The sequence below is a fragment of the Oryctolagus cuniculus genome, chromosome 1 (assembly GCF_964237555.1).
Source record: "Oryctolagus cuniculus chromosome 1, mOryCun1.1, whole genome shotgun sequence".
Taxonomy (NCBI): Eukaryota; Metazoa; Chordata; class Mammalia; order Lagomorpha; family Leporidae; genus Oryctolagus; species Oryctolagus cuniculus.
In genome coordinates, this window is record NC_091432.1 from 74,128,710 (window position 1) to 74,141,826 (window position 13,117).

Consider the following 13,117-nt stretch of genomic DNA (forward strand, 5'->3'; position numbering starts at 1 on the left):
TTGTTCAAATCTGCTGTGGCCCTGAGCATTTAAATACAGATTTTGTGTATTTGTTTTCATTTTATTCCTAGATATTTACGCTTTCATTGATATTATTGATGACATTGCTTTCTCCTTATGTTCCTAAACTGGTCATTGTTTGCTTGAAAATTGAATATTAGCTTTTCTGTGAATTAGTTTTGTATTCCAACCACTAAACTAAATCTTCTTCTTCCTTTATAGTAGTTACTCAATTAATTCTCTTGTTTTTTTCTCAGATAAACAATTATATCACTGTAAACAACATGGTGGTTACTTCTTCCTGATTTTTTTTAAACTTCTTTTATTTATTTCCATTAAGGGATTTTAAGCAAGTTGCATATTAAAGGATAATATTGACTGCAAAAGAATCCAGGAAACCTCTAAAGTGTCTAAGTTAGTAGTCCAGATACCAAAAGCAGTGTCTTGGGCTGACAGAGTGACAGCAGAAATGGAGAGAAATGGATAGAATGGAGATATATTTTAGAGGTAAAATATGTAGCAGAGAACAAGTTAATCATATTATTCTAAAAATTTACAAACTTCTTAGAAATATCAGAATAAAAGAATTGTAGTTAGAAGAGTCCAAAAATACAATCAAGTATCTACTGCACTCTCATTTTTTTCTCAGATTCCCTCCAACTTCCTAGCCACTTCCAGTGTTAGAGGACTTAGTACCTCCCATAGCAGCCCACTCTTTTTTTGTCAATCTTTGTCAGCTATGGTGAGCTGTGGCCTCTGCTGGTTCACTCCCCAAGTGGCCGTAACGGCCGGGGCTGAGCCAAGCCAAAGACAGGATCCTGAAACTCCATCTGGATCTCCCACATGGGTGGCAGGGCCCCAAGTGCTTCAGCCACCTTCCCTTGCTTTCTCAGGTGCATTAGCAGGGAGCTAGCTGGGTTGAAGTGAACCAGCCAGGAATCAAACCTGTGCCCATTTGGGATGCCGGCTTTGTAGGAGGTGGTTTTACCTGCTGTGTCACAACACCAGGCCCTGTAGTTGAACATTCTTGTTCATACTTTTCATTTTCAGTTTAGAATTTACATTTTTTTAAACTAAGTGTTTTTTTTTTTAAACTATCTTCTTTAGGCACTTAATCAACCAATATATAAGGTATAATTAACTTTGGATACAAAAAGCAAAATACCCACCTTATTAGGTTCAGCAAATAATAGTTAATTAGAGTGGTGGAGTCATTTTTCCACAGAAAAGGCTGAGAATAAATAGATAATACATATGGAAGGAATCTAGCAACCTGATGAGTGTTAAGAGCAAAAAGATATGATTTCTCCGAACTAGATAATGATGTAGAGCCTACATTTACAGATAAAATTGTAACATCCAGTCTCAAATGAACAGGCTTTTTTTTTTCCATCAGTCCACTGCTCTTCCAAAGTAGTACTGTTAATTACATGTTCATAATTTCTGTCCTATTTAACAGTATATTCAATGAAGATGTTATCTTTTTGGTGAGGCACTTTGTGTAACATTTGACTATGACTATATTTACAGTGTCAAAAATCTTAACACAATTTGACATGTTTTTCTAAATGACTTGCAGGGAAATTTTGGGGAGGGAGGAGGATGAGATGAGTGATACTTTTCTGTAAAGACAGTGACCTTTCTCAATTCACAATTAAGACAGCTGTGAATTATAATGGGTTTCTGTGAGTATTATCATATCTAAACCCAACTGATGATATGATAGCTCAGGGACTAACTCCTTGTGCTCTGCCAGTGTTGTGGGCAGTTTGCTTCTCTGCATGATGAAAGACAATTTCTTCTGCCTGTTTTCTTTAAGCCTAAGTAACTGGGACTAGTGTAAAGAGCATTGGTTTTGCAACCAGATACTTCTGATCTCCAATTCTGACGTGAATTCTGCGAAATCCAAAAGTTTTTTTTATATTTCACTTGTTATTTTTCTAATTTGTTTTTATTATTATTATATGTTACAATATTTCTAAGTTTGCTATGAAATTAAATACAATGTGTGTGTGTGCGCGCGTGCTTGATTCATTCAATTTTTCATATATGAGTTTCAAAAAGCTCATAGAAATGGAGTTAAATAATAATGTGATTTTCCCATTAACTTTTTTTTTTTTTTGACAGGCAGAGTGGACAGCGAGAGAGAGAGACAGAGAGAAAGGTCTTCCTTTGTCGTTGGTTCACCCTCCAATGGCCACTGCGGCCGGCGCATCGCGCTGATCCGATGGCAGGAGCCAGGTGCTTCTCCTGGTCTCCCATGGGGTGCAGGGCCCAAGCACTTGGGCCATCCTCCACTGCACTCCCTGGCCACAGCAGAGAGCTGCCTGGAAGAGGGGCAACCAGGACAGAATCTGGCGCCCTGACCGGGACTAGAACCCGGTGTGCCGGTGCCGCTAGGTGGAGGATTAGCCTAGTGAGCCGCAGCGCCAGCCCAGATTGAGTTCTTGGTTCCTGTCTTCAGACTAGCCCATCCCTGGTTGTTGTAGGCATTTGGAGAATCAATCAGGAGATAGGCAATCTCTCTCTCTCTGCCTTTCAAATAAATAATTAGGAAACAAAAATTAAAAAATAAGAGATCCTCAAATTAAAATTAAGGTTTTTTTGTTGGTTAAGCAAAGATTAAAAAGTGTGACAAGGGGTGTAGTGGCACTGCCACCTGCAGTGCCAGCATCCCATGTGGGTACCAGTTTAGGTCCCAGCTGCTCCACTTCTGCTCCAGCTCTCTGCTATGGCCTGGGAAAGCAGTAGAAGATGGCCCAAATCCTTGGGCCCCTGCACCTGTGTGGGAGACCCGGAAAAAGCTCCTGGCTCCTGGCTTTGGATTGGCTCAGCTCTGGCTGTTACGGCCATTTGGGGAGTGAACCAGTGGATGGAAGACCTTTCTCTCTGTCTCTCTTTTTCACTGTCTGTAACTCTACCTCTCAAATAAATAAGTTTGGAGTAGGCATTTGATCTAGCAGTTAAAACACTGCAAAAATGCCTGTGTTTAAGTCCTAGTTCTGCGCCTGATTCCAGCTTCCTGATAATGCACACCCCTGGGAGGCAGCAGATGGGAGCCTAAGTAGTTAGGTTCCTGTGACCCATGTGAGAGACTTGGATTAGATTCCTGGCTCCCAGCTTTGGCCCTGGTCCAGCCAGAGGTCATTGCAGGAGTTTGGAGAGTGAACCAGTGGATCTCTATCTGTCCCTCCGTATCCCTCAATAATTTAAAAATTATATATATATATACACACACACACGCACACAGGTATATACACACACATATATGGCAAGTTCTAGCATTTACATCCACAAACATTTGGTTGCTTAAAAAAATAATATAACTTGACATCAACAGACTTTTTTTTAAAGAGTATTTATTTGCAAGTCAGAGTTACACAGAGAGAGAGGTGAGGCAGAGAGAGAGAAAGGTCTTCCATTTGCTGGTTCATTCCCCAGTTGGCCACAACAGCCAGAACTGTGCCAATCTGAAGCCAGGAGCCAGGGGCTTCTTCCTGGTTTTCTATGCTGGTGCAGGGGCCCATGGTCTTAGGCCATCTTCTACTGCTTTCCCAGGCATAGCAGAGAGCCAGATTGGAAGAGGAGCAGCCAGGACTAGATCTGGACTAATATGGGGTGCCAGCACCACAGGTGGAGGGTTAACCTACTGTGCCACTGTGCTGGCCCTTACTCTCTCTTTTAGAAGGTAAACTTTTTAATTTATGTCTTCATCATGCCAAACAATTCATGAAGCAAAGCAAGCAAACAAACAAACAAATCATGGCTGTGAATACTTAGGGCACTTGCATTCTTTATCAGGGTCCCTGAGTTTGCCTATTCCTGATTCCAGCTTTCTGCTAATTTGCACTCTGTAGAGTAAGAAGTGATAGCCCAGGTAGTTGGGCCCTTGCCACCCACATGGTAGACCTGAATTGAGTTTCCAGCTTGCTTCTGTGACAGTATAAACAGGGATGAAACAAATTGAAAAATGAAGGCATGCTTTAATGTCATTTTCAAAGATAAGAACGATAGGGTCAAGTGTTTGGCACAGTGGGTTAAGAGACTTCTTGGGATACTTGCATTCTGTATCAGAGTGCCAATGCCTAGATTCAGATCCCAGCTCTGCCTCTGAGTTCAGCTTCCTGCTAATATGCACCCTGGGAGGCAATAGGTGATAGCTTAATTATTTGGGTTCCACTACCCATATGCCAGACCTGGACTGAGCTTTAGGCTCCTGGCTCTGGTTTGGCCCAACCCTGGCAATTACAGCCATTTGGAGTATGAAATAGTAGGTGGAAGATAGCTCTATGTTTGTCTGTCTCCGTCTCTGCCTTTCAAATAAAATTAAAATAAATTAAAAAAATTTTTAAGACTAGGAACAAGTGAAGGTCTGTAATGGGGCTTTAAAAATCAGACAATGCTAGGATAGAGTGCTAGAGTTCTGGCCCAGTCGATTCCTAGGATGTGTGGTGGAGCCATTCATACACACACACATATAATTGTAGTGAAAATTAAATAGATGGTCACTGTATACTACTTAGCACAGTGATGCACAGTACATAGAATGTACTCAGCAAATAGTAATTTTTGTTATCAGAGAAAGAACAAAGCCAAACCCCTTTCATATCTAAGAGTTCCCAGATGGTCCCTGGAAGCAGGATTTCATTGGTATGTTTACAAGAAATTGCCTCTAAGACAAGAAGCTGTGATTTGCGGAGAATGAGATTAAGGATTAGAAGATGCTAAGCTCCAAGTCCTCACTCTAATGCTTTTAGGCATTTCGAACTTCAACTAATCACCTATTGTCTCAGTGACCTGGATTTCCCCATCTGAAAATAATTCCTGGGATTTTTCTGAGTAGCAAGAAATAATATTTAGAAATCCTGATGTACTTTTTTTAAAAAAAATTATTTATTTATTTGAAAGGCAGAGTTACAGAGAGAGGGAGAGACAGAAAGAAAGGACTTCCATCTGCCCGTTCATTCCCCAAATGGCCATAATAGCCAGAGCTGGGCTGGTCCAAAGCCAGGAGCTTCTTCTGGATCTCCCACACAGGCATAGGGGCCCAAGCACTTGCACTGTCTTCCACTGCTTTCGCAGGTGCATTAGCAGCGAGTAAAATTGAAAGTGGAACAGCTGGGATTTGAACTTATGCCCATATGGGATGTCAGTACTTAAGGTGGTGGCTTAGCCTGCTAAGCCACAGCACCGGCCCCTTGATGTACTCTTAAAAACACTGGTGAATTATTTTGTCTCTGGCCCTGTAAGAGTCATGCCCTGAGAAAGGTGCCAAGTTTCCCATCTGAGGGGTTGTAAAGGTCTCATAATCTCACAGCCACACATGTATCAGATGACAGACTGCTGACACTTCATGGTAGAAGGGGACATAAAGTAGAGCTCTGACACAAGGAAGTTCTCGCTCAGCTTTTCTAAGTCTGTCAGCCAAGGGATGTTTCACCATCTCTCACCCTGATCAGGAAATCTCACCTTGCACTCTCAACTTTCCCCTAGGGGAAAAAGAATCCCTCTTATAAGGGATCCAGGAGCTTGGAGGAAAAAGGAGGATCTGGAGGAAGAATGTGATGGTCAGCACTTTTCAGGGATATTCATACAGGAATAGCATACTTTTTTTCATCTTCATTATATTATATGCATATAATTGGCACACTCATGAAATCTTTTTTAATTTTTTTTATTTGACAGGTAGAGTTGTAGACAGTGAGAGAGACAGACAGAGAGAAAGGTCTTCCTTCTGCTACGGCCGGCACTGTGCCGATCTGAAGCCAGGAGCCAGGTGCTTCTTCCTGGTCTCCCATGGGGTGCAGGGTCCAAGCACTTGGGCCATCCTCCACTGCGCTCCCTGACCACAGCAGAGAGCTGGACTGGAAGAGGAGCAACCAGGACTAGAACCCGGCGGCCATATGGGGTGCTGTCGCCGCAGGCGGAGGATTAACCAAGTGAGCCTCGGCGCTGGCCCCATGAAATCTTCTTATAGCAGCAGTATGCTGTCCTGGAAAGAGCCATAGAATGACTCAAGTCTTGGCTATTCTGTAATTAATATGTGATCTTCAGTTGATCACTACTTCCTTTGAACTATGGTTGCTTCGTGAAGCTATGCAAAGTTATGAATAGAGAGGAGATATTTCTTCCTGGCTCACCTGGTTACTCTTAGAAGCCACACTTTTTGGTCTTGGAATTGGTCTTCAAATATTTTTCTTCTCAGTTGATCTATTTTCTCCTATTTTTGCGAGCTCCAACACTATCACTTTCATCTGTGAATTTAGTGCTAAAACCTGAACACAGCACAAAGTATGTTTACAATGCAGGTTTGTTGAATGATTGGTTAGAGGAATTATTTTAAATTACTGTTAGCTCCTTAGATGAAGCCCCTAAGACACCCAGGACAGTGGAAAACAGGTGCTGAAGAAACACAAATTGATGAATTCATCTTGTACTATGTCATCCCTTCCTCCTGCTTGATTTGCATCTTCTCTTCTTTGGGAAGTTGAAATATCCTGCTGTGTTTTGCTTTTCCCAACTGCTACCAATCACTAGTCCAAATTATCATACTCTTGGAGAATTCTGGAATCTCCCTTTATAGGTAGGATTCTAGATTTAGCACATTTTCTTGGTATAAATATGTCCTGTACAACATTTGGATCATATTTATACCAAAATTTTTTCATTGTGTATCTGAAATTCAAATGTAACTGAGTGTATTTTATCTAACCACTGTACTTACAGTCTCAACACAAGTACTGACACCAACAAGGAAGTTGTCGTTTCCCAAGATTATACCTCTTAGGGTCTGTGCTTATTAATTAGTTAGTTCCCAAACATCCCTAAGAGACAGAAAGCCACTTTGTCTTCTTTCAAGCATTGTCAGAGTCATGTGATGAGGAAGGGAGAATCAAATCCCTTGGTTTCCTACTTGATCTCAAATTTCCTTCATAGGACCACTGAGCTTCCCTCCCTTCTCTTTGCTAAGGGCTAGCGACTTGTGGATATTCCACCAATGCTCAGAAGTTAAAGCATTTCAAACACTGAGTTTAGGTTTCTCCCTGTAAGCTGCTTGAGAAACCAGTTCATCCTTCCACATTTCCCTGAGGCTGTCACTGAATCACAGAAAGCTCATTTCAGTCTCCAAACATCAGTGACATTTTAGCCTCTCTGTTTTGTATGCCTTGTGTTTGTTAAGTTACAAAGTCCTGGATTTGTTCTTGATGTAGTTACTTACTTTTGTTGTTTTCCGTACAGAAACATGTCTTGGGCTTGCTTTTTCCATTGCTCTTCCCTAGCCAACCCTGCTAATTTAATATGTCGTCACCTGTGGCCCAGATTGCAACAACGGTATCCTAGCTCTTTTGGTTTCCTGGATCATGCAACTCCTAACAAATTTCCCCTTACAGAGCATCCTTTTCCCACCTGGGATTCCATTATGGGATTCTGGGAAAGTTGGCATGAATCTCTATTTCCTGCTAAACAAAGCAATATCAGCTTCCACCACCCAATGTTCAAGGCTCTCAAACCTATCTATTTTCTTCTTCTCATCTGTCTTGCATAGATGTAACATGACTGCCATTTGCCAGTCTCTGGGCCTCTTCCCAACTTCTGGCTGCACATCATTACATTTGCCTTGAATACCCAGATCTATTCTCTCAAAACTGTGTACCTTGCCTCCTTCAAAACTCAAACCATTAGAAGATAATACAGAGGCTGGTGCTTTGGCACAGCGGATTAACTCCCTGGCCTAAAGCACTGGCATCCCATATGGGTGCCAGTTTGAGACTTGGCTGCTCCACTTCCAGATCCATCTATCTGCTATAACCTGGGAAAGCAGTAGAAGATGGCTCAAGTCCTTGAGCCCCTACACCCGCGTGGGAGACCTGGAAGAGGCTCCTGGCTCCTGACTTCGGATTGGCGCAGGTCCAACTGTTGTGGCCAATTGGGGAGTGAACCATTGGATGGAAAACTCTCTCCCTCTCTCTCTGCCTCTCCTCTCTCTGTGTAACTCTGACTTTCAAATAAATTAATAAATCTTGAAAAAAATAAGATAATACAGCCAGTGGGTGGGTGCAGAAGGCCCTTCCAAAGAGTAAAAAGCAAAATAGAAAAAGCAAAGGTCCAGCAAATGTGATTATGTAAGAATGAAAAGCTTCTTTATGTCAAAACTATAAATAAAACAAAAGAAAAATGTATGCTGTGCATAACAGTTGACAATATTAATATGATTTGCAAATAAGTAAGAAACAGACATTCCAAAAGAAAATGAATAGCAGATATTAGTGTATGAGGCACACACACAAAGTGTAAGAGGCCAAAAACGTGAAGCCCATACAACTATGGGGTGTTGGAGAAATGTAAGTTAAAATAGCGATGAATTTCCCTGTCTCTTTTTTAATGGGTGTGTTTTAAAAGGTGATAATCAGTGTTCATGAAAGTACAAGAACAAGATTTTTCACATGCGCTTTGCAATCAATTTTAGGATATTCTTCCTGCATTTCTTTAAAATAGTGCAGATTTTTAAAAATCCTAGTACTTTTTTACCTGTTGACAGTGTTTTATAATTTTTACAGTAAATATATATCCATTTTATAATTAGTAAATACATTTTTTTAAAGTTCTTTAAAAATTGAAGGGAAGAGTAGGAGGGTAGAGAAGTATAGTGCATTTTCATAACCAATAGGCCTGATTAAGATCCAGCCATCAGGGTGGACATTGTGCTGCAGCACATTATGTACCACTTGGCATGCCTGGTTCAAGTCCCACCTACTCCAGTGAGATCCAGTTCCCTGCAAATGCACCTCAAGTGGGAGGCTTGTGTACTTCAGTCCCTGCCGCTCGGGTAGGAGATCCAGATAGCGTTTGGGGCTCCTGGCTTCTGCCAGGCCTGGTCCTGGCTATTGTGGGCATTTGGGGAATGAGGCAGCAATTGGAAGACTCTCTCTGTGTCTCTCTCTCTGCTTTTTAAGTAATAATAAATAAAAATATTTAGAAATGCATGTTTGCCCCTAACTAGCCACAATTACCTTCTTAAGCCTAGAATGCCCACCTAGAGAAGTTGGTAGATTAAAACAGAAAAAAGTATGTAACCTGTTACCCTAATATCTAGCACTTTGTAAACATTCAAAAAGTGGTGTTCTCTATAATTGTTCTCTTGTATCCTCTGAGAGTATATAGTTTAAGTCTTCTGTATGTAATAGATGCTGGGATACATGATTGATGATCTGAGGTTTTATTTTATCTGTACCTTTTATATTCTTTGCTAATCCCATTCTCTCCTTCCTCTTTTCTTTCCCTCCTGCCTATTCCACTGGTCTTACCCGTCCCTTTCTTCTCATCACACTCCATTTCTTATAGAACAAAGTACTCTGAATAGCATTTTCAAAGCCCAATTCCAAAGGCAGAGGTTTGTCAGCCTTACCTGAGGATCCCCAGTGATGTCAATGGGTCCCACTCTTCTCACTCTTGCTCCTTATTTTAGCAGCATCTGGCTTGAAACTCATCTGCTGTCAGGACGCCTCCTCTGCTCCACTGCACTTGAGTCTGCTCACTTTGGCGCTTCCTGGTAACCTGTGACATGTTTGTCTCTTGACCTTTTCTTTCCTCCAGGCAGAAGCCAATTCTTTGCTTCTTATGATGCTTCCTGCTTGTTTGTGTGCGTCAGTCCAGTAAATTAAATTTACAGCATTTGCTAGGCAGCTTCCCCTCCTTACCTCTTCATTTCCTCCTTTTGTCTCTTCCACTCCCTTGCCCTCTACACTGGAAATATAATTATCTTTTTTTCTCTGACACAAATTTGTATTTGCTTTGGGAAAGTATAATGAATTCTTTTATAACTATTATCCACAGTCACAATATTGCATATATATAATTTTATTACTTGAGAAACATTCAAACACCTCAAGGCAGCTGAGAAGATAAAAAACAGGGGCCGGTGCTGTGTCATAGTGGGTAAAACCACTATGGGCTCCAGTTCAAGTCCCAGCTGCTCCACTTCCTATCCAGCTTTCTGCTATGGCCTGGGAAAGCAATAGAAGACGGCCCAAGTGTTTGGGCCCTTCTACCCACGTGGGAGACTCGGAAGAAGCTCCTGGCCCCTGGCTTCGGATTGGCGCAGCTCTGGCCGTTGTGGCCATCTGGGTAGTGAACTAACAGATGGAAGACCTCTCTTTCTCTCTCTGACTCTCCTTCTCTCTATGTAACTTTCAAATAAATAAATAAATAAATATTTTTTAAAAAGATAAAAAACAATGGTAGAGGGTGATCTGTCAACAAGCCCTGGATTCTCCCCTCCATATTCTCAAAACTATTAGGGGATAGGGGCCAATGTTTTCATACAGCCAAGTTAAGCCTCTGCTTACCAGCTTCCCATAATGGAAGGCTGGTTTTTACTGCTGCTCCTTGGCTTCCAAGCCAGCATCCTGGTAACGCCCCTTGGGAGGCAGCAGAGGATGACCCAGGTCCTTTGGCATCTGTCACCCATGTGGGAGACCAGGACAGAGTTCCTGGCTTCTGCCTTCAGAGTGGTGCAGACCTGGCTGGACCAGCCATCTGGGGACTGAATCAGCAGATGGAAGATTTGGTATGCACAGAGGATACTTAACGGGCCTCTGAAAGTAGCAAAAGAGATTTCAGAACAATTTCCACCTCAAGTGGGACCATTAACTTTGGGGCTGTGATAATCAATTCAGTGACAGATCAGCTCTGATGGACAGTCACAGATTTTCTTGATTTGCATTTGGGAATTACTATTCAAGGCCATAAATCCATAAAATTGGTAGGAGCACAGAGGAATATTCAAAACATGGTACGGTTGTTGGAGTGACGTCAACAGGATGGCAGAATAGGGATTTCTAGCAAACATCCCCTTGCAGAAACGTCCATTTAAACAACTGCCCATGTGCAAAAAACACTTTCACAAGAGCTAAGGAATCCAAATGAGAGGTGATAGTACTTGAGTGAAACACAGATAGAAGAAAAGATGCATTATAGAGGGTAGAGAAGACAGTTTCATATTACCCATATCATCTCTCCCCAAGCCTTCTGCAAGGGAGAAGACTGAAGTTAACATGTAAATTTACCATAGACACTGGCACCAGAGCCATATTCAGTAAACCATGGCCCCCAGCCATCCCTGCAGGCCCAGACTAAAGACCAGCCTCCATATCACCAGAAGTCAGGCCTATCCTAGCATTGGGCTGGCCCCTACAGACCCAGACTACAGGCCATCACTCCCAGATCAAGTCTTCAGATCAGTCCTAGGGAAACCCAGGTTCCAGGCTTGCCAGAATGCCAAGCTACTGGCCCCAATGGCACAGGCACCAGGCTGGTGGTACCTGTGGCTCAAATCTCCAGCTGACCCAGAGTCTAGACCTTCCTAGGAGACCCAAGCTCTAGAACCACTCCCACAGACCGGGGAGCTAGCTTTGGCCCTTCAGACTCAAGCTCCATGCCTGCTCCACCACCAGAACAGCTTTTGTAGACTAAAAGCCCGTTCTATGAACCCAGCTGCTAGGCATGCCTTAGCACCCAAATGACCCCAGCACAGTCAGACTCAAGACTTGCCCCAGCACTAGGTAAGCCACCATGGACTCACAGTCTGGCAAGCTGCTGTGGACACAGGCCCCAGGTCCTGCTCCATAGACTTAGTGGCCAAGATCACCCCCACTGAACTTCAATACCAGGCTAGCCTCATGGATTCAAGACCATAACTGAGGATGTAGGTTCCAGGCCCACCTCCATAGACCTAGGCACCAGACCAGTCTACCTGAGGACTCCAAAAACAAGCCTTATCATAAACCCTACCAGATAACCCATTGAGAACCACAAATAATCAGAGAAACATGACATAACTAAAGGTATACAATAAAGCACTGATAACTGATCTTAAAGAAATGGAGATCTAGGGGCTGGCGCTGTGGCATAGTAGGCTAAGCCTCTGCCTGCAGCACAGGAATCCCATATGGGCCCGGATTCAAGGCTTGGGCTGCTCCTCTTCCGATCCAGCTCTCTGCTATGGCCTGGAAAAACAGTAGAAGATGGCCCAAGTGCTTGTGCCCCTGCACCTACATGGGAGACCTGGAGGAAACCCCTGGCTCCTGGTTTCAGATTGGCCCAGCTCTGGCCATTGCAGCCATTTGGGGAGTGATCTAGCAGATGGAAGACCTTTCTCTCTGCCTCTGCCTCTCTCTGTCTGTAATTCTATCTCTCAAATAAATAAATAAATAAAAAGAAAGGAAGGAAGGAAGGCGGGGGTGGGGGGGTCTTCTATCTGCTGGTTCATGCCCCAGATGGCCACAATGGCCAGAACTGTGCTGGTCCGAAGTCAGGAGCCGGGAGTTTCCTCCAGGTCTCCCACATGGGTGCAGGGACCCAAGTACTTGGGCCATCTTAACAGAAGCTTCTTGAGCACTTAATTGTCTTTCCAAATACTGATTTAGTAAAGATAAGGAAAAATCTGGGGGGGAAATGTTTAGCTTAAAATTATTGTTTGCCAATAGTTCCTTCTAGGATTTCAATGTCTGTCTGTAAAGACCAGATTGGAAGTGAATGTGTTGTAATTACAGATTTTTCACATCAAATGATATTTTCATGAAGGTTGGAAGAGAAAACTCAGACATTTCTTGAGTGTCTACTAAATGCTAAGCATTGTGATACCAGCTTTACAACCCTTATCTCAGTTAGTCACCATGACCTTCAATTAGGTAGGTCTTTTTCTCTCTAAATTACAAATGGGAAAATTGAGGTTTGAGAGTTGAAATAATTTGCCTGAAGTCACACACAGAGTGGTTTGGACTGTACTGAAACTAATTCTATAATTCTGTTCTGAGTATGTAAATATTGGAGTTTTAATGGTAGTTTCTCCATGGGAACAGAATAATTATGATCTCACAATTAGTTAAAATTTTTAAAATCATTTTATTGTGTTTAAAGAAAATAAACTTGAAATCTTTACTTAGTATATACTAAATGGATCTTCTGTATATAAAGATAATTGAAAATGAATCTTGATGAAGAATGGGATGGGAGAGGGAGTGGGAGATGGGATGGTTGCGGGTGGGAGGGACGTTATGGGGGGAAAAGCCGCTATAATCCAAAAGTTGTACTTTAGAAATTTATATTTATTAAATAA

General features: G+C 42.4%; 1 protein-coding gene and 1 long non-coding RNA gene across 2 annotated transcripts in view; one reads left to right on the top strand and one right to left on the bottom strand.

Annotated features, from left to right (window-relative positions):
* RAB30 (RAB30, member RAS oncogene family) overlaps window positions 1–9,567 on the bottom strand; it is a 141,912-nt gene extending 132,345 nt beyond the window's left edge. Inside the window, exon 1 of the mRNA XM_051821595.2 lies at window positions 9,407–9,567. The gene's annotated coding sequence lies outside the window, so the exon portion shown is untranslated. The remainder of the gene's footprint in view (window positions 1–9,406) is intronic.
* LOC138850148 (uncharacterized) overlaps window positions 1–13,117 on the top strand; it is a 53,442-nt gene that overhangs the window by 35,139 nt on the left and 5,186 nt on the right. Inside the window, exon 2 of the long non-coding RNA XR_011389730.1 lies at window positions 12,552–12,689. This is a non-coding gene — a long non-coding RNA (uncharacterized lncRNA). The remainder of the gene's footprint in view (window positions 1–12,551; window positions 12,690–13,117) is intronic.